Source organism: Talpa europaea (assembly GCF_964194135.1).
Source record: "Talpa europaea genome assembly, chromosome: 4".
Lineage (NCBI taxonomy): Eukaryota > Metazoa > Chordata > Mammalia > Eulipotyphla > Talpidae > Talpa > Talpa europaea.
The window spans coordinates 44,972,208-44,991,807 of NC_140070.1; positions in this window are offsets into that span (position 1 = coordinate 44,972,208).

The window sequence follows — 19,600 nt, forward strand, 5'->3', positions numbered from 1 at the left end:
ACAGAAACAAAAATAGGACTTAAATCAAACTTAAAAGATTTTGTATAGTGAAAGACACAAAAAAGAATAGAGAACATACTGACTGGGAACAGGCTTTTGGTCACTTTACATCAGACTTGGATCATATCCAAAATAAACGAAGAACTCATAGGACTCCACAACATAAAAAAACAATCCAATTAAACAATCGCAAGAACATGTGAAAATGTTTCTCCAAGATAGATATACAGATAGCCTATGCTCACTTTCACCTATTAGGGAAACGCAATCAAAACCAAAATGAGATATTGACTCACACCTGTGGGAATGGCCTCTCTCAAAAAGATTGGAAACAATATGTACATTTTAGATGACAAGCAAGGTGTGGCAAAACGAAACTCTCATTTCGTAGGAATGTAAATTGATGCAAGCCCTATGGAAAATGGTTTGGAAATTCCTTTAAAAATTAAAAATGGAGATAACATATGACCCACATGTATGTCTCCTAGGTATTTATCAAAGAATATGAAAACACTAGTAAGAAAAGATTTATGCACCACAATGTTCATAAGAGCATTATTCACAGTAGTTAACAACATAAATGCCCATAGATGGATGATTAGATAAAGACTATGTGGTACACATTATCAATGGAATACTGCTCAGCTATTAAAAAAAAAGAAGCTTGCATTTTGTGAAAACATGGATGGGACTTGAGATGTGTATGTTAAGTGAGCTAAGTCAGAAAATAAAAAACAATAGTCAAATTATTTCTATCATATGTGTACTACAAGCAATCAAAATGAACAAACTTTAACAATCAAAACTAAAATGTTTCTTCTTGGACAGAAAATTATGGTGTTAGCAGTGGGGAAGATAAAGGGAAATGGAATGGTTAGAAGCCATCAACCTGATGGTGGAAATGGCACTAGAATATTGGTGCTGGGTGATGTGAGACTTATACACTCATAGAGGTAGAAAATATGCCCCCTAAATATATATTACAATATAGCATTGTAAATCAATGGTAAATCAATAAAAAATTATTGAATAAAAATTGTCCACATATTAACAACTTTCTTACTGTTAGTTATACATGCAGAGGGGAGTGAAAAGCAAGTGAAACTAATATTTATTTTGTATACTATTATTTGAAACAAGAAACAGTGAGGATTAAAATCATTTTAACAGTATTTGTAAAGTATTTAATAGTATTTGTAAAACTTTAAAAAAGAAATATATTCAGGGCCTCCCCTGGTGGCACAGCAGTTGAGCACTGGGCTTTGAAGCTGCCCACAGCCTCTGCAGTGCCTGTTCGATCCCAGGCCGCCAGCAAGGGTCCCACATGGCACAACAGACCTCAACCTGCCACGCCCACTACTCCCCTCAGCAGTGTATTTCATCAGTCTGCCTGTTCTGTTCCCTGCTCTGGTGAATTCTCTCACCCTCCCGTGTTTCTGACTGTACCCAGTGCTTGTATTAATAAATAAATAAATCTGAAAAAGAAAGAAATATGTTCATAAATATTGACAGAAAAATATAAAAATACATGTGGAAAGCTTAATGTGGTGTCTGACACATAGTCATATACTTGGTAAATGATGTGTTTTATTTTTTATTTTTCTTGTCTCTGTTTCACACAATCTGGAGACCTCTTATCTAGATTTCAAAATTGAAAATATACAAATAATTTTAACACAACCCACAGAAGAAAATCCCAATATCTAATCTTGGAGCCATACTGTGTTGACATTTATCACATTCTTCCAAATATATTGTGGTGATCATGGCTATAATTTCTGTCCCCAATTGAGTCAATTGTTATGATTTTATCAGAGAAAAAATATACTAATGCATTTTTAAATTATATATGAACACTTGCTCCAAAGGGACCCATTTAGAGCACTTCTGCACAGCATGTTATAGTTCCAAGAAAACAAGAGATTGGTTTAATTTTGCTACCCTTTCTAGATTCTTATGAGAACTGACAGAAAACCTTTGCAATAACCAAAGTTTAATTCTCCCTTGATATTTTCATTTTCTCTACTATTTATTGAGAAAAATCTGACTTAGTGAGCAAAGTAGTTGGCCATCAGGAAACACTTTGGTTCAGGATGTTATAAACTGTCAAAAAATGAACATTCCAATGTGGATTACAAATTACCCCTCTTTGGCCCTATTACATCTCATAATTGAACTGTCACCTACTTGTTTTATTCATTATAGTAATGGATGCAGTTGGTAGATGTATGCAAAGTGTAGAAGGTAAGGTTAGGAATTGTTAGGAAGACAGTTTGAAATGTTGTGCATTTAAGCATTTGTAGAAAACATCACTCAATATCTGAGAGCTGTTTAAGCAGACATCTGGACTTTGGCTGGAATGATTACCCATTTACATCTCTGCAGTAAATAAGTGCTTCTTTACCTCCAGATGCTTGCTTGGTTAATAAAGTATATTTCATCTTATTATTTTTTTAAAGAGTTATTTATTTATTTATACAAGCATTGGGTACAGTCAAAAGCACGGGAGAGAGAGAGAATCCACCAGAACCAGAGGGGAGAGCAGAGCAGGCAGACTGACGAAATACACTGCTGAGGGGAGCAGTGGGCACAGCAGGAGAGGTTCTGCGAACCATGCAGGACCCTTGTAGGTGGCCGGGGATTGAACTGGTACTGCAGAAGCTGCAGGCAGCTTCGCAGCCCAGCGCTCAACCACTGTGCCACTGGGGAGGCCCGTAATAAAGTGTATTTTAAAATGTGTTCAAAACAACTATTTCTTCCGCCCCCCCGCCCTTCTCCTCTTCCTCTTCTCCAGTCCTTTAACTCCTTCTCTCCCTCCTCCCCACTTCCTCCTCTCTCTCTTTCTCCTTCCTCTCTTTATGCTAGAATTATGTGAAAGAGACTGATTGCTAAATGTATATAGGAATGCTAAATGCTCTCTTCCTTAGTTGCAAATGTCAATTTTTATTTGGAATGTAATGCAGTCATCCAAGTAATTTATTTTTTTAGTTGTTCTGACCAATAGGCCTTACAAATGCATTGTGTAAGCTTTCTAAGAATGATGCTTTAAAGAAGCCAACTCAGGGCCTCTCTGGTGGTGCAGCAGTTGAGTGCTGGGTTTTGAAGCTGCCCACAGCCTCTGCAGCACCGGTTCAATCCCCGGCTGCTCCCCGGCCACCAGAGGAGGGTCCCACATGGCGTGCAGACCTCTCTTGCCGCCCGCTGCTCCCCTCAGCAGTGTACTTCGGTCCTTCTGCCTGCTCTGCTCCCCGCTCTGGCTCTGGTGAATTCTCTCACCCTCCCGCTCTTCTGACTGTACCCAGTGCTTGTATAAATAAATAAATAAATCTTAAAAAAATAAAAAGAAGCCAACTCAACTGCTTCCTGGACAATGAAGAAAATGGCAGAAACTTTGGCAGCCAACATGGACTATGAGATGACCTTGAAGATAGAAGCCAGAAGCTAGGAGGTAGAACAGCAAGATAGAAAGAGCATGAGTCCTAATAACTAAAAGCTCAGTTTGACTGCATGTTCCAGATCCCTTTGTCTTAAAGAAAAATAAAATTATTTTTAATCTTTTTTTCTATTGTTTTTCCTTCAACAAGGAGCACATTGAATTCTGTTACATGCACTCAAAAAATTTTTTTTTTTTTTTTTTTTTGCTGCTGCTGCTGCATGCTTTAATGAAAATACTAGGTCAAAATACTATGATTGTACTGGGTGCTTTGATTCAAAAAAATAAATCACCTAAAACACCACTGAACAAGCATATAGAGAAAAACAAGAAACACTAAGGTCAATGAAGTTTGTACAACAATTCAATTCAGTGCATGCCTGGCCAGTGTGTACACCCACACCTGTAGGAGCAAGTTAAAGGCTCATTAATTGCCATAAAATAGAAAGTCATTTAATGTTGACCCAGCCCTTTTTAGAACTATTTGTTGATAGATTCACTTCTTGTGAAACATTTATTAATATCTTATAAAATAGTAGACTTGTAATTAAGGAAAATCACTTTTGAAATTGCACAGAATACTGGGCATAGTGAAGTCTCGGGACAAGACTCAGGAAAATGAGATTTGTGCCTTTCTTGTTACTTAGCAGCTATGTGAGTCTGTCCTCCGTAACATAAAGGACTGTGAATTACACTAGTGCAAACTGGTGCCCTAAAAGTCTACAAAAATTAAAAAATTCATATATTATGCCAAATAAAAAATTATCCCTGGGGTATCCCCAAATACTTAAACAACCTACTTTATATATTTTTTTTAAAAAAAAAACATTGTCTCATATTTTAAATTCTCTCCCAGTTTCAAAAGAAATTCAACCAATGAAAAAAAAAATTTGGATATGGTATTTTTTTCCCTACTTCATTTCCTGACTTTCGTATTTACCATATTTTATTTTCTGTCTGGCTAGGAATGCTAGTGATTATATCCATGCTTTAATGAAAAAGTAGGGCAGGTCAATTATTTAGATGACTCTGTTGAGATAATTGTTGAATTTCAACTAATTTATACCTGTCCATATTCTGACTTGAAGTTGTTGACTCAAATAAGTGCAAACTGATTCTTCATTTGGGGTTGTTGCCAACTATGGGAATGTAAGTCTTCACACTAAAGAAATTATCGTCTAATCTGGCTGACATAGACAATTCAAAACATAAGCAGGAAGAAAACACCTTTGCATTTTCTCTTTTGGCAAACATTCTTATATAAACAATTTTATAGTTCTACTTTAAGAAAAGGACAAGTAAAAAAAAAAGAGTATTAATTTTTCACTATACTCTAGCTTTTGGAAATTGATAGAATTTCCAAATAGTTTTTTTTTTTAAGATTTATTTATTATTTATGCAAGCACTGGGTACAGTCAGAAGCGCGGGAGGGTGCAAGAATTCAACAGAGCCAGAGCGGGGAGCAGAGCAGGCAGAAGGACGGAAGTACACTGCTGAGGGGAGCAGCGGGCGGCAGGAGAGGTCTGCGCACCATGTGGGACCCTCCTCCGGTGGCCGGGGAGCAGCCGGGGATTGAACCTGAGCTGCAGAAGCTGCTGGCAGCTTTGCAACCCAGCACTCAACCGCTGTGCCACTGGGGAGGCTCTCCAAATAGGTTTGATATTTCAATTTCAAATTTTTAAATTGAATTTTCAAATGCTTGTATGTTTTCTCATGTAGAATTTAACTTCACCTGTTCTGATATTAAGTGCTTTCACATGTGAAATTATCTTAACATTGAATAGTGAGGCAACACACTCTTGACGATAGATATTTTAAACTATATGGAACAGTTAAATTCACTCTAACTGAACATAAATTCAAAGCATGTAACCTCAATTCGTACAAAGGAAAAATTAAGAAATAATGACTAACTTTAACCAGAATTTTCTTAATTTACCAATTTCTCTCATAGTTTTGCTCTAGACAGTAGTCCAATGATCCATTAAAAATGTGTTTGATGGGCCTCCCCTGTGGCACAGTGGGTTGAGCGGACTGCTGTGAAGCTGTCCGCAGCCTCCACTGTACTGGTTTGATTCCCGGCCGGCCAGGGAGAATCCCACATGGCAAGACAGACCTCTCCTGTTTCGCCTGCTGCTCCCCTCAGCAGTGCCTTCGGTCCATCTGCCTGTTCTGCTCCCCGTTCTGTCTCTGGCGAATCCTCTCACCCTCTGGCGACTCTGGCCTGTACCCCCAGCGCTTGTATAAATAAAAATAAATCTTTAAAAAAAAAGTGTTTGACCTATAAACATAGTTTTCTAGATCTCTTGGAAGCATAAAGCAATAGATATCAAAATCCTTATATGTACAGTGAACTCTAAGAGGCTTCTGTCTCTATTAAGCATTTCATACAGAAGAAGCCTCTGGAACACTGACTACAATAATATCTCTCAAGATCTTTAAAATAACATGACAGTGAGAGGAGATGCTGGTGCATGTTATACTATAAACTTCATAGACTAGAGCCAACAGCACAAAACAAGTTTGCTTGATCTGCTATTATTCATTTATTATCTGCTCTTGGTAGTGTTGTTAGTTATCATTAAAGACTGAACTCAGATATTAACATTGAGATTAGCTCACATGAGGCTTGGGTTATTCTGTAACAATTTAATAGCAGAAGCAAATGCCAATGAAGGTTGTTGCTTGGACCTACTGATTGTGTCACAGGTCGCTTGGGTAATGCATTCATGAACTTGTGCTCACAATCCTCACTGAAAAGCATACACAGCAGCAACAAATGAATATCTGACCCACTTTCATTTCCCTCTTCTTTCTTGCTGGCAAAACCCTGACTTTGTTCAGTTACCACATGTCCAGTGGAGAGACGATCTCATCCACAGTTTGGGGTAAATTCCAGTTAATCAAATGTAATTATGAGAGTCCTATTTTCACTTCTTTGTTCACTTTGGGACAAGGATCTAGAAGAGGTCAATGAGGTTTATGGCAGATTCCTAAAAGATTTACTATCAATAGTTCTGGATAATGGAGATGTGCCTTGTGGTCCCCTGGGTATAGAGTATCTCTGTTTAACATTTGGACCTTCAGAGACTTCTTAAAAAACAAATGGAACCATAGTGGTTGGACCAGTTTGCACTCCCACCAACAGTGCAGGAGAGCCTTGTGGAGATTTCTTGAACTACTAAACATAGAACTTCCATATGATCCAGCAATTCCACTCCTAGGTATTTACCCAAAGGACACAGAAACATCAATTCCAAAGAGCACCTGCACACCTATGTTTATAGCAGCACTATTTACAATAGCTAAGCTTTAGGAACAGCCCAAATGCCCAAAAATAGATGACTGGATCAAGAAGATGTGGTACATATATACCATGGAATATTACTCAGCATTCAAAAAAGATAAACACATGCAATTTGCAGCAACATGGATGGCGCTGGAAGGGATCATGCTCAGCGAAATAAGCCAGAAAGAAAAAGAAAAATACCGGATGGTCTCACTCATAGCAGGAATCTAGAAACCTTAAATAAGGGACCAGGAAAATGAATAACTATAAGAAAGTGAAAATCAAAATCAACAAAATACTATGAACCAGAGACACTTTTTGGGGGGTGGGGGGCGGGAGGGAAGGGATTGGGGTCAGAATGGGGGGGTTGCAATTGTATGGGGAATATAAAAATAAAATTTATTATAAAAAATAAAATAAAATAAAATAAAAAATGGAACCAAACTAAAGGCAAACACAAAACATGGAAGTGAGAGAAGATAACCTGGTTCTTTGGTGACATTGAACTTAATGATAGTTAACTCATCAGAGTCACTGCATTTCCAGGCTTTTATCATGAGAAACAATGTATTTCCTTATTTTTAGAGCATATTTGAAATGGCAAAAGGCATCGTAACCAGTACATGTAAATACAATTTATATTTCTTTAAGTAAACTCGAGAAATTAAGGTGGAAATGGACCCTGAAATTTAGCTGAAGATAAGTAGTAAGATAAAAACAGGTACCAGTTGATCATTTTATTTTTCCAAACATAAAACTATGTTATTTGGAAAGTTACTATAGAGAAGAAGTTCAGGAAGTTGGTGATGCCATAAATTTTTTTTAGTATTTATTTATTTATGCATAGAAGAACTGAAGTATAGGCCAGAGGTACAAGGTGTGAGAGGATTCACCAGAGACAGAGTAGGGAGTAGAACAGTCAGATCTACTGAAATGCACTGCTTAGCAGAGCAATGGACGAGACAGGAGAGGTCTGCTGTGCTATAGGTGGGTTATACTCCCTGGCCGGGGATCGAACCCAGGCCACAGCAGTGATAGTGCTGAGCCTTAACCTTTACACCACCAGGGAGGCCCAATGCCATAAAATTCTCGATAAGACTTTACGTTTTCTCCTAAAGCATTCCAGAAATATGTTTTTAATATGGAAGAAGAAAACAGGTATAGGATATTTTGGGATCTCTAATAAAACAAGAGGATGAGAGGATCCAGATTAAGCAAATTTAAACATTTTTTTTTAATTGAAGTAACACTGCATTACAACATCTTATGTTTCAGGTACTCATGGAGAATGAACATGAGTATATACTACATACATTAAGTTCAATGCTTAAAAAAAATCAGCAGGCAACTACAAATCAGAGACATTCTGCAATGTAGGAGGAGGGAGAGGAATCAAAACAGGGGAGGGAGGAGCACAGGGACTATGGTGATATTGCACAGGTGAATTGGTGGTGGGAATTTTATGGGGACTCTGCCTGAGAAGAGAAAGCATACATTGTACAAAAATGAAAGATTTAAATACATACACACACACACACACACACACACGTTTACGTTGTCAAATTTAATTCTATCCTACTCCATACCCCTGTCTACATCTAACCCCTTCTTTGGTGGTAACACCCATAAGGTCACCTCTATAATACATTCTATTTCTTTTTTTCCATTTGTGTTATTTATATTATGTGTTTGAAAAAGTATTTCTTTTTTTTTTGTCTACATTCCATGTAACACTAACAAATACTTATTTTACTTCTTATACTGCAAAATCTATTGACGAGGACACATTTTCCATCAAGACCAAGGCATATATCTACATTTATTTTGAAACTGGAATTTGAGAAAGAATACTTTCCCTTCCTGCTTGAGATGCTCACTGGCATTTTCTTTTCGATTCAATCTGATTTATTCTTTAAAATACTGCATGGACTCAATCAATCGATTTTTCTACCAATAAAGGGTCAAGACTTAGAATTTCGAATTCACTTCTTAAAAATTAATATCAAATATCAACCAACTTTCCTCATTCTCCTAAAACTACTAGAATTGTTTCTCTCTACAGAAGCATGTCTTGCTGCTCTTCAGGTATTTACCATTTTATACTATTTCCCTAACCCTACAGTTTTATTATTCCTATCCATCTGCTTCACAAGGTCTGTAGTGCAAATAATGATATGAAAATAATGATTATCTTTCATATTGCAATGAAAAAAATTAGCCTTTGGCCAGGTATGGAATTGAGTGAATGGAAGGTGTGTTTTACTCTATAATATGTGGCACCACATGTCCTTAATACCCACCCACTTCATGCTTTCAGGAAGCAGAGCTGGCCATTTGTTTAACCAGCAGTAAGAACAACTTCCATGATTCACAGACCCTCTGAATTTTGGAGTTGTAAAAAGGCAATTAGAGTAACTGAAAAGGAATAAGAGTTTTGAATTTCTGACTCATGTTACCCTGTGATTACACTTTATAATTCTGTACAGCAGGTGGTGCATTTGAGGAAGCTCAGCCTCTACCGTTTTGTCCTTCTCCAGGTCACTCTTCATCTTGAATTCTTCATATTCCAGGAGCACCAATAAACATCATTTTGTGGGGCACAGGTTGAGTGCAGCAGGTTGAGTGCAGTGGCGCTGCAGGTTGAGTGCAGCACTGTGAAGCTGTCCGCAGTCTCTGCATCCTCTGTTCGCAGACTCATGGCACGGCAGACCTCTCCTGTCTCACCTGCTGCTCCCCTCAGCAGTGTTTTTGGTGGTCTGCCTGTTCTGTTCTCCACTCTGTCTCTGGTGAATCCTCTCACCCTCCCACATCTCTGGCCTGTACCCCAGTTCTTGTATAAATAAACAAATCTTCAATAAATAAATAAATAAATCATTTTGTGCATTTGTTGGCCAAAAAGAAAAAGTTCTGTATATATAGGTTACCCCAAAGAAAATCTCTAAAGAGAGTTTTGGTTTTGAAGTTCTTAGGCTTATTTCAGAGATTAAGCTGGACTTAAACAAAAGAGAGGGAGTTTGGTGGTGAGGGGAATCCGGCATCAGATTCTGCAGAACTGGGTAGGATAAGAGATGGTCCAAGTGTCACAGAGGGCAATACCTACCTAAACATTGCTCCCTCGAGGGGCATGACTTTTGTCAGAAAAATTGGTTGGTGGCCAGCAAGTGCTGACTACTGAGTTCTGCAGTCTTGGCCAGGAGACTCCTACAACCAAACTAGGTCCATTGAAAAGAAACTTCCATATTGCTGCACAATGGCTGGCCACATTAACCCAAACACAGATTCCAACTCTGGCAACCAGGGCCTGTATTATTTCTTAAGATGTTTTATAAGATGGGGGCCTCCCCGGTGGCACAGCGGTTGAGCGCCGGGTTATCCCCGGCTGCTCCCCGGCCACCAGAGGAGGGTCCCACATGGCGCGCAGACCTCTCCTGCCGCCCGCTGCTCCCCTCAGCAGTGTACTTCGGTCCTTCTGCCTGCTCTGCTCCTGGCTCTGGTGAATTCTCTCACCCTCCCGCGCTTCTGACTGTACCCAGTGCTTGTATAAATAAATAAATAAATACATCTTTAAAAAAAAAAGATGTTTTATAAGATTATATAGTTTCCAGGTGATGCTACAAAGATATAAGAGGAGTGGGGAAGGCTAGTATTAAAAATTCTACAAATCTTGGTGTTTGAAGATATCAGTCATTATTTTATATTTTTTAAAGATTTATTTTATACAAGAGCTGGGGTAGTGGGACAGAGGTGCAGGAGGGTGAGAGGATTCACCAGAGACAGAGTGGGGAGCAGAACAGGCAGACGACTGAAATACACTGCTGAGGGGAGCAGGGGGTGTGACAGGAGAGGTCTGCCATGCCATGTGGGCCAGCCAGGAATAGAACCTGTGCTTCAGAGGCTGCTGACAGCTTAACAGCAGTGCTGTGCCACAAGGGAGGCCCTCAGTCATTATCTTTAAAACTGACATTATAATCTTAGAGCCATGAAGCCAATCCATTCCTGCTATACAATAGTTTTAAAGGGAATTAACTCAACTAGAAAGTTCTTAGCACTCTTGAGGTATCTGGCTCAATATACTAATTTTTACTTCATTGAAACAAAAATAAGCAGATCAAATAAATTGCTTTGTCATCAATGTTAAATTCCTTTCCCTTTTATATGTTGGAAAAGCAATATTGCCTTGTAGAAAAAAAATGCATTGATTCATGCAGTATTAGTGTACTTGTAACGTGAATTCTGGCACTTAAAGTGAAAAGATTAATGTTTCACTTTTACAGATACTATAATTTCATAAAAGCAAAGAAGGCAATATTTTTTTTCTGCAGTTGACCTGTGTGAAGCAGACTGCGACTGAAAGTAACATACTTATGGTTTCTCTTATCTTAAAACAACCACAAATTCTCTTCCTCCTTTAGCTTCTATAATCTTTTCTCCTTCCCTTTGTACAATAATTCAAAAGAATTGTCTATAATCTTTGTCTATTTCAACTCTCTTGCCCACACTGCTGCATTTAAACTGTTCATATGAAGGGTACAAATGTCTTCCATTGCTAAGTCAAATAGCCAGTTCCCTGTCACTGTATCTCTTGACCTAACAGCAGCATTTAAGTCAGATGTCCTCTCCCTCCCCTGTTCCTCATTGATGCACTATCTTCATATGGCTTCCAGATTCCATCCTCATTGGCTTCTTTTCTCATATTTGAAACTCCTGCTTGGTCTCTGCCCATTCTTCCTCACCTCCCAGATGTTAAAATGTTAGTGTTTAGGTTGCAATTCTGGTCTTTCCCTTCTCCTTCCCTTTATTGCTATTTTGATAATTTCAAGTTCTATCATGGTGTTAAGTGACACTGAAATGCTGATAATTTCCAAGCATCTGTCTTCAATCTGGTCATCTCTCCTTGACTATGAGGTTTACTCCTAGTGCCTTCTCAACCCCTCTGCCTAAAAGCCTGATAGGCACCACAAATAACTATGTGTTTGCTTGAAGGAGGAATGAATAAATATATTCCCTAGTCATAGTTCATATGGGAGAGAATAGCTGCCAGGGCTTGTCTTCTATGGTTTATTACAACTTTATTTGTCCCATTCTCTTCCTGTCACCTCAAAGCAGATGTTGTGGTAGTGACATCAGAGCCAATGCTTAGGAGATATTGGGATTTGAGTTTTGGACAATAGAGCATTTAATCAATTATAAGAATGTTTAATTAGTACTCCAAATGATGAGATTTGATTTACTAGGAATTAAAGAAAATAAAGGATTTATTCATCTATTCAACAAATAGGGGCCAATTTCCATTATAGGTCTGGAGATACAGCAGCAATAAATAAACAAGATCCCTATGCCCATGAATTTTGCATTGTAATGGGAAAGAATAGATGGGGATGGAAGAGACAATAAACCAAAGCAAATAAACATACAAGGCAAATGGTGAAAGGGCTATGTAGAATAATAATATAAGGAATGGCAAATAAAATGAAGCAATATGTGTTTTAGATAGGATATTCAGGACAGTCTGTAGGAGGAGGAGAGCATGAAATTTCAGCAAAGATTTAGAAAAAAAAGGGAGGTAAGAAACCATGAAGATTTCTAGGGAAAGAGACCTGTAGACAGAAAGTGCAGGCTATACTTAAGACTTGAGAGAAATAAGCTACTTAATGTGTTTGTAAAACACCATGCCAGGTAGAAAGTTTTTAAGTGCTGTTTAATTTTGTGTGCCCCTTCTCTCTTGCCCATGCATACCAAAATAGGGAGATCTTGGCAAAAGTGCCCAGCACATCTATAAATTGCATGATTTTAGTTTAAGGAAGATTATATCATTTACATACTTTATTCTCTTTTGCTTTTCTGTATTAAACAAAATCAATTGCTTGTCTAAGTAAGAATGGGAACACAAAATGACAGCCCTAGCCATCCTAATGGAAGCATCAATCAAAAGCCAGTGTGATACTGTCTGTGGATACACAATGCTTTGATGAATATGAACACAAATATGCAGGCTCATTTCTATTTCTGTGGAAACTCAGCACAAGATGTTTTCTTAAAGGTAGAACATTTGTCATACTGTGTTTATGACTATAAAAATGGATTTGAACAGTTTCTTATTTTCTTCTCTTTTCAAGAACAATTTAAATTAACCCAAATCACAAGATTCTACTTTATCTTTCTAGCTGGTTACACAAAGTATCCCATTTTGTTATTACTTAACTTTGAATCACATTCTCTCATGAGTATTCTGTTCATGTTGAAGTCTCATTGCACTGTGATACATGTTTATTGGTTAATTTGGTGTGGGATGGAGATTATGATCGAAGAAACAATTAGCTCATTGCTAATTCATTGCTCAAAAAAAAAAAAAATCTGTCCCCATCTTTCTGGGCAGCTCCTCTCACAGGCAAAGCAGACACCTGAAGGAAGAGGAGCAAACTTCCTTGTCAGGCAGAGAGTTTGGCCAAATGACACCAAGCAATCAATGAATTGAAACAATCTAAACCAAATCCCATTTTCCTATATTTATAAGGATTTTTTTAGAAAAGACTTTCTGTTATAGAGAAGATCAGCTAATACACATGAAAGACCTGAACTAGTTGTTCATGTTTATAGAAACTTGTTTGTTAAATTCCTGGTTTGACTCTTGCACATTGCTCTCACCAGATCTTTGATTTCTCTTTCCTTGCTCTATCTTATTCCTAAATAATTATAATCTGTATGTCTCTTATTTTTGTTATTTTAGTCTGTGGAGTTATAAAAAGAAAAAGAACAAAGTACTTTGCCACTAAAAATCTCTTTGCATATCTTTTGAGTTTTTAAGTTACAACAGTCTTCAGTGCCCTGTGGTGATAACTATTAAAATCTCCCCCATTGGGGTCTCCCTGGTGGCACAAGGGGTTAAGCACAGCACTGTGAAGCTGTTCTCAGCCTCTGCAGGATGAGTTTGAGCCCCAGCTGGCCAGAGAGCTACCCACATGGCACAGTAGACCTCTCCTGTCTCACCCGCTGCTCCCCTCAGCAGTGTATTTCAGTACCTCTGCCTGTCTGTTCCCCACTCTGTCTCTGGTGAATCCTTTCACCCCCTGCACCTCTTGCCTTATACCCCAGTTCTTGTATGTATAAATAATCTTAAATTTTTTTTTAAATCTCCCCCATTATGGAGGCTGCGAAGTAACAATTAAGTATAACATGCAGCAGACTCCTAAAGGATAAATGACACTTCATGACAAATAGGAGGTAAATGTGTATTTTAGAAATTTAATATTAAATATATTCAGTTATCTACATAGCCCCCTTTAGTCCATATTTTATAATAAATTCCTAGTTACAGAAACAACAAAATTCCCTGTGTGGTCTGTCAAGGTTTTCATACACAAGTCCTTCTGTTCTCTTTACAGAGTTGATTTCATTTGACTTTCTGGGTGGGGCTGGTACTATGCACAGTGCCAGACATAAACTAGGAAAAATGTTAGCTATGTACCTGGTGATTAGTTACTAAACCATTATATTTAGTAATATAACAAATACAGCTAACTGTAGCATTTTAATTCCATTCCTACACTGTAACATATATTAGAAATCAGAGCTTAAACAAGATGGAAAAAAATTCCCAATCAGTTAGAGCCATCATTAAGATATATAGAAGGTGGGCCTCCCCTGGTGGCACAGTAGTTGAGCGCTGGGCTGCGAAGCTGCCCGCAGCCTCTGCAGCGCCGGTTCGATCCCTGGCCGCCGGTGAGGGTCCCACATGGTGCAGCAGACCTCTCTTGTTGCGCCCGCTGCTCCCCTCAGCAGTGTATTTCTTTGTAAGCCTGCCCGTTCTGTTTCCTGCTCTGGATCTGGTGAATTCTCTCACCCTAACCCCCCCCCGCCCCGCGCTTCTGACTGTACCCAGTGCTTGTATAAATAAATAAATATATTTTTTAAAAGATATATAGACAGTTGCTGCCTGCTCAAAATGGTTCTCCTTTGTCTGGACAGTTTTCGGTTATTTCCTATCTTTCATGGAAAATCTTGGCAGCTTTTTAAGCTTCCAAAATTTGGATTGAGCTGGGGGAAGGGTAAAGCAATTTCAGAATAAATGACCCTGATGGTAGCATTGAAGAATCCCCTCACCTCTTACCTTATCCAATATAGATTCCTAAATTTTCTCTATTGTACAGACCTAGGCAAACCTGACTCTGACTAAACCAGTCTGTGCCAGAGCCCCAGCAGGAGCTGAAGAAAAACACAGTCATAATTACCTATCTCATTTTGAGTGTTTATTACAAATCTCCAGTTGGGTCTCAGCACTGCCCTTTAATCATCCATTTCCCTAATCAGTAAACTCTTTCCCTCTCTTTTCAAGCCATCAACATCCCCCATGACCCTCACTTTTAGCAGAGGAATCTGCTAATTAAAAAAAAAAAAAACAAACACAGTGAGAAGAGAATGATTTTATCCTTTCTCTACCACAAGTATCTTCCTGAGGTGATAAAACTGAACCCCTTCTCTATCAACATCCATCCCTCCATTTATGTACAAAATACCATTCATTGGTTCCTACTCAAGAGTTTTGTTCCTACAAAAATCCTTTCTTACCCTCATTTTCTCCCCTCCCATTCTTTTCCTCAACAGCCCTCCACCCCCAACCTAGGATCATTTCAATCAGAATATGATGAACTACCTTCTATGTTAAAACAAAACATCTGCCCACTTCCTACATTTGCAACTAGCTGCTATCTAATTTTATTGCTCAGTGTTTCAGCAAGTTTTGTATGCATTTACTATCTTTTTTTGGCAATTTTATTTTCCATTCTCTCTAGAAAGTTTTCCAGTTGGATTTTGTCCACACTTTCCTGAAGCTACTCTTCCAAAGTCACTAAAAACATTCATCTTTCAAATGCAATGCAGCATTCTTAGTACTCAGGGTCTTCAACTTTCTGCATTTGATACTGTCTCTCTCTTCACCCCTCCACCCTCTCCGACTACTTCTTCAACTGTCTCTGTAGATACTATACTACCCACGTTTTCCTACTACTCCCTGGACTCTTCCTATTAGTCTATGTCATTACATCATCTTCTACCTTTAAGTGTTGGCATGCCCCAGGGGCATTCTACACAGCATCTTTAGGGAAACTCCTCAGATCTTTCAGCTCCTTAACATATAAATTATTTACTGGTGACTCCAAGATTCATAATGTCTCATCTCTAGACTGAAAAAAAAAATCCAACTGCTCATTTGACATCTCAGGAAGGATGGTAACTATTTTAGGATATTCTTAAAACAGAATTCATGATTTCCCCTTACTCCTGCAAATGACTACAGCACTAAGACTCCAGTCTTCTCCACTAGGTTTGATTCTAAGGTTTTAAGTACTCTAATATTTGACATTCTAGATTATTATTAAAATTTCCATAAATCACCTTATTGTTCCTGAATTATGTCTTCTGCATAAATAACTTACACTTCCACACCTCATAAGATTTAAAAACCCATTTGGATGTGGGACACAGCACAATGAAACTTAAGTAGAAGAAGGGCTTTTGTTACCTACAGTTCCAAAGGGGGAGAAAGTTATCACTCAGCCTCTCTGGGTTGAACCAGAGGCAGAGTTAGAAACAAAAAATTGTGTATGCAAGTGACTACCTAGAGTGTTGCGTGTCTGGATACTGGCCAATTTGGTACCTAGGGGATGCCCTCACTGTCTGGTACCTGGCCCTGGACAGGTGGATTGTGGCTCAGAATATGAGAGTCAGATAAAGAAAATGGTTGTGGGGTAGATTTAATCTTGAGCTGCTCAAGAAGGCCCACTTTTGGGGCCTCCCTGGTGCAAGGGGTTAAGCACTGCACTATGAAGCAATCCGCAGCCTCTGCAGCCTGAGTTCAATCCTCCACTGGCCAGGGAGCAACCCACATGGTGAGGCAGAACTCTCCTGTCTCACCCGCTACTCCCCTCAACAGTGTATTTCAGTCAGTCTGCCTGTTCTGTTCCCCACTCTGTCTCTGGTGAATTCTCTCACCCCCCACATCACTGGCCTGTACCCCAGCTCTTATATACATACATAAATAAATCTTTTTAAAAAATGGTCTACTTTTAGTCAGGACATCAAAAGTAGGTCAAGAGAATTTTTTTTTATTTTTTATTTTTTTTTATTCTTATATTCCCCATACAATTGCAACCCCCTAATTTTGACCCCAATTCCTCCTTTCCCTGACCCCCCAGGTCAAGAGAATATTAAAAAAACAAAATACTGTATTACACACTTGACCTATTTTCTTTCTCTCTTTTACATGTATGTGCAAACACACACACTTCCACTTCTAAGATTCTAATCAGCATTGATTATACATATGCCTGCAATTACTTATTTTTGCACTTAAAATCATATATAAACCTTATTAAGATAGAATCCTCAGTTTAACCATATTAATCACCCTGCTGAAGCTAAGGTCCACAGAGAGGAGTGTGTGTGTGTGTGTGTGTGTGTGTGTGTGTCTATAGCCACACACAATGATGTATTGGTTAATTCACACTGACTCTCCTCTTCATATTCTGCCACATTTAGGTTTCTAATCTGATTTATTAAGAAGCTTTTCTACCTTTTCTTTAAGAAAGTCTACTGGATATTAGCGTCCCTTGTCAATTCTTAAATATTTTTTTCTTTAACTCTGAAATGAAATAAAATCTCAGCTAGGTCTAGGATTCTTGAATTGTACCTTTTTTTGCACAGTAGTTGGCAGCTGCTCTTTGTTAACTTCTGGTTTCTGATATGATCAAACTCTTTAGTCTGTCTTTATATGGTTTGTATATGGAGTGTAAAGAAAAAAAAGAATGCATTATGTAATCAGTCGATGCTAATGAGAAACTTCCATATGGTAATATCAAATCACAGGTTTGATTTGAAACTTTCAGATATTTGGGAGAAAGACATAGACAACCTTAGAAAATAATAAAATTAGCAAGATATATACACTCACTTATATATGTCTACTATGGTGTTCACTTCCAGTGATTGTATACGATATAGAGAAAGACAAAAGGAAATAAAATCCCAGAAGAAAAATTTTGGAAGATTGTATATTGTTTCTCAGGAGCATAGAGCATGACTTACTCTACTGTGGTGTAGCATATCAGAAACAAAACAGAATATTTATTTTGCCTTGCTTTTTAAAGCACACTAGAAAATATTCCAGGGTTTTATCTGACTTAGATGAGATTTTATTTGAAAGGCTTCAAACAAAAGAATATTAGAAAATTTTAGTTTTTAAATCTTTCACAGTGTCTGCAATTCTGCGAATGTATTTCAATGTGGCTGGAGAAAAGGGTAGAAAGAAAGGTGGCATGTAAGATCAAACTAATTTGATAGGCAAACATTTTGCTAGAAATGCCTAGGAAAGATTTGCTGAAATGTGTTGATCAGCTAACCCAGGTTTGTTAAAAATGAGTCTGTAGATTCTTAATCTTTAGGCATCATCAAAGTGTGTGTGTGTGTGTGTGTGTGTGTGTGTTTATGAGAGACTGGCCGTTCTTTAAGTGAAAGATTTCGAATCAGATGTCTTTGTACAATAATGTAAAATCTGTACATCTAAAATTCATGCAGAATCATTAAGCGAGAATAAAGCAAAAAAAAAAAGTCATAAGCATAAAAAGACCTGAATTCTTGCCCTGATTTGTATACAGTTTTTGTTTTTAAACATTCTGAGGATCTTATACATTTTTTGTAGAATTAGGATATTAAATATGTAATTTTACTACTTTCCAATTACTGAATTTCAATGACTAGAATTTTCGCCTAAATAATTTCTGATTACATTTAATCATACTTGTGGAATTGGAGGGGTTAGGTATATGAGTCTACTTATGTATATGTGTTCATGTACACATATATAAAGGTATTTGTTGATGTTTGCTAACGTCATTTTCAGTTCAAAATGTTAAATTTGACTAAATGTACATATTGTGCAAGTCATCTATTATTTTAAGCAACTGAGGGATCTAATAACCTATAGTGTAGGTTGATGGCAAAGAAATGGGGATGCTTGGATGTTTGACATCTTTCATTACAGTTCTCCAAGCTCTGTAGGATTGTCTAGCTTTTGATCTGATGTAGGTAAGCAATGAGCTGTATTGGTGAGACTTAGCAAGAAAAAAGGGAGGGGCACATTTGTTATGTATTATCTACATCGATGATGAAAAAAATAAAACAAAACAAAAACCATGGCTCAACTTCCCCAAAATTTGTATACCTATGTATATTATGCATACAAATAAGAATCCTGAGTTATTTTCAGTTTTGTCAAACTTTTCAAAGATTTGGATTGTTAGAATACTGTCATTTATAGTTAGAAAGCATTGGTAATTTGTTCTTAAAGATGCAGGTTTTCTCCCAGAAATATGTTTTTTTTTTCTTGTAGAGCAAACACATTGTGTGTTTCCATTCTTGTATAAAATAGAACTTGATGATTATATTTTAATGAGGGCTGTGGTTTCAATGTGTGAGCAAAGTAATTGTTCAGAAACTCTTTTGCAGTCTTATTCAGATCAGATTAAATATCTGAATACCATACCAGGAAAATAAGACGACAATTTTCAACCATTCTTAGTCAGTGAATAAATAGAAAAGGAAAACTAAATTGCTCATATCACACATTATAATTATGTCTCTCCTGCTGAGGTATCCCAAAAGGTGCAATTAAAAGATAACTATACAGAAAATAATGGCTTAATTTAATATTGAAATAGAAATAGAATGATTTTGAGTATTTAGAAAGTAGATTTGTTTCTCACGATCCCTTATAGCCATCTGCCTGGTGGATAAACTCTTCTTTGAACTAAATTAGCATTACTGAGAATCACCCTACAGATGAACTACATGGTCTCTGCTTGAACCCAGGATTCAGAGAATCTCAA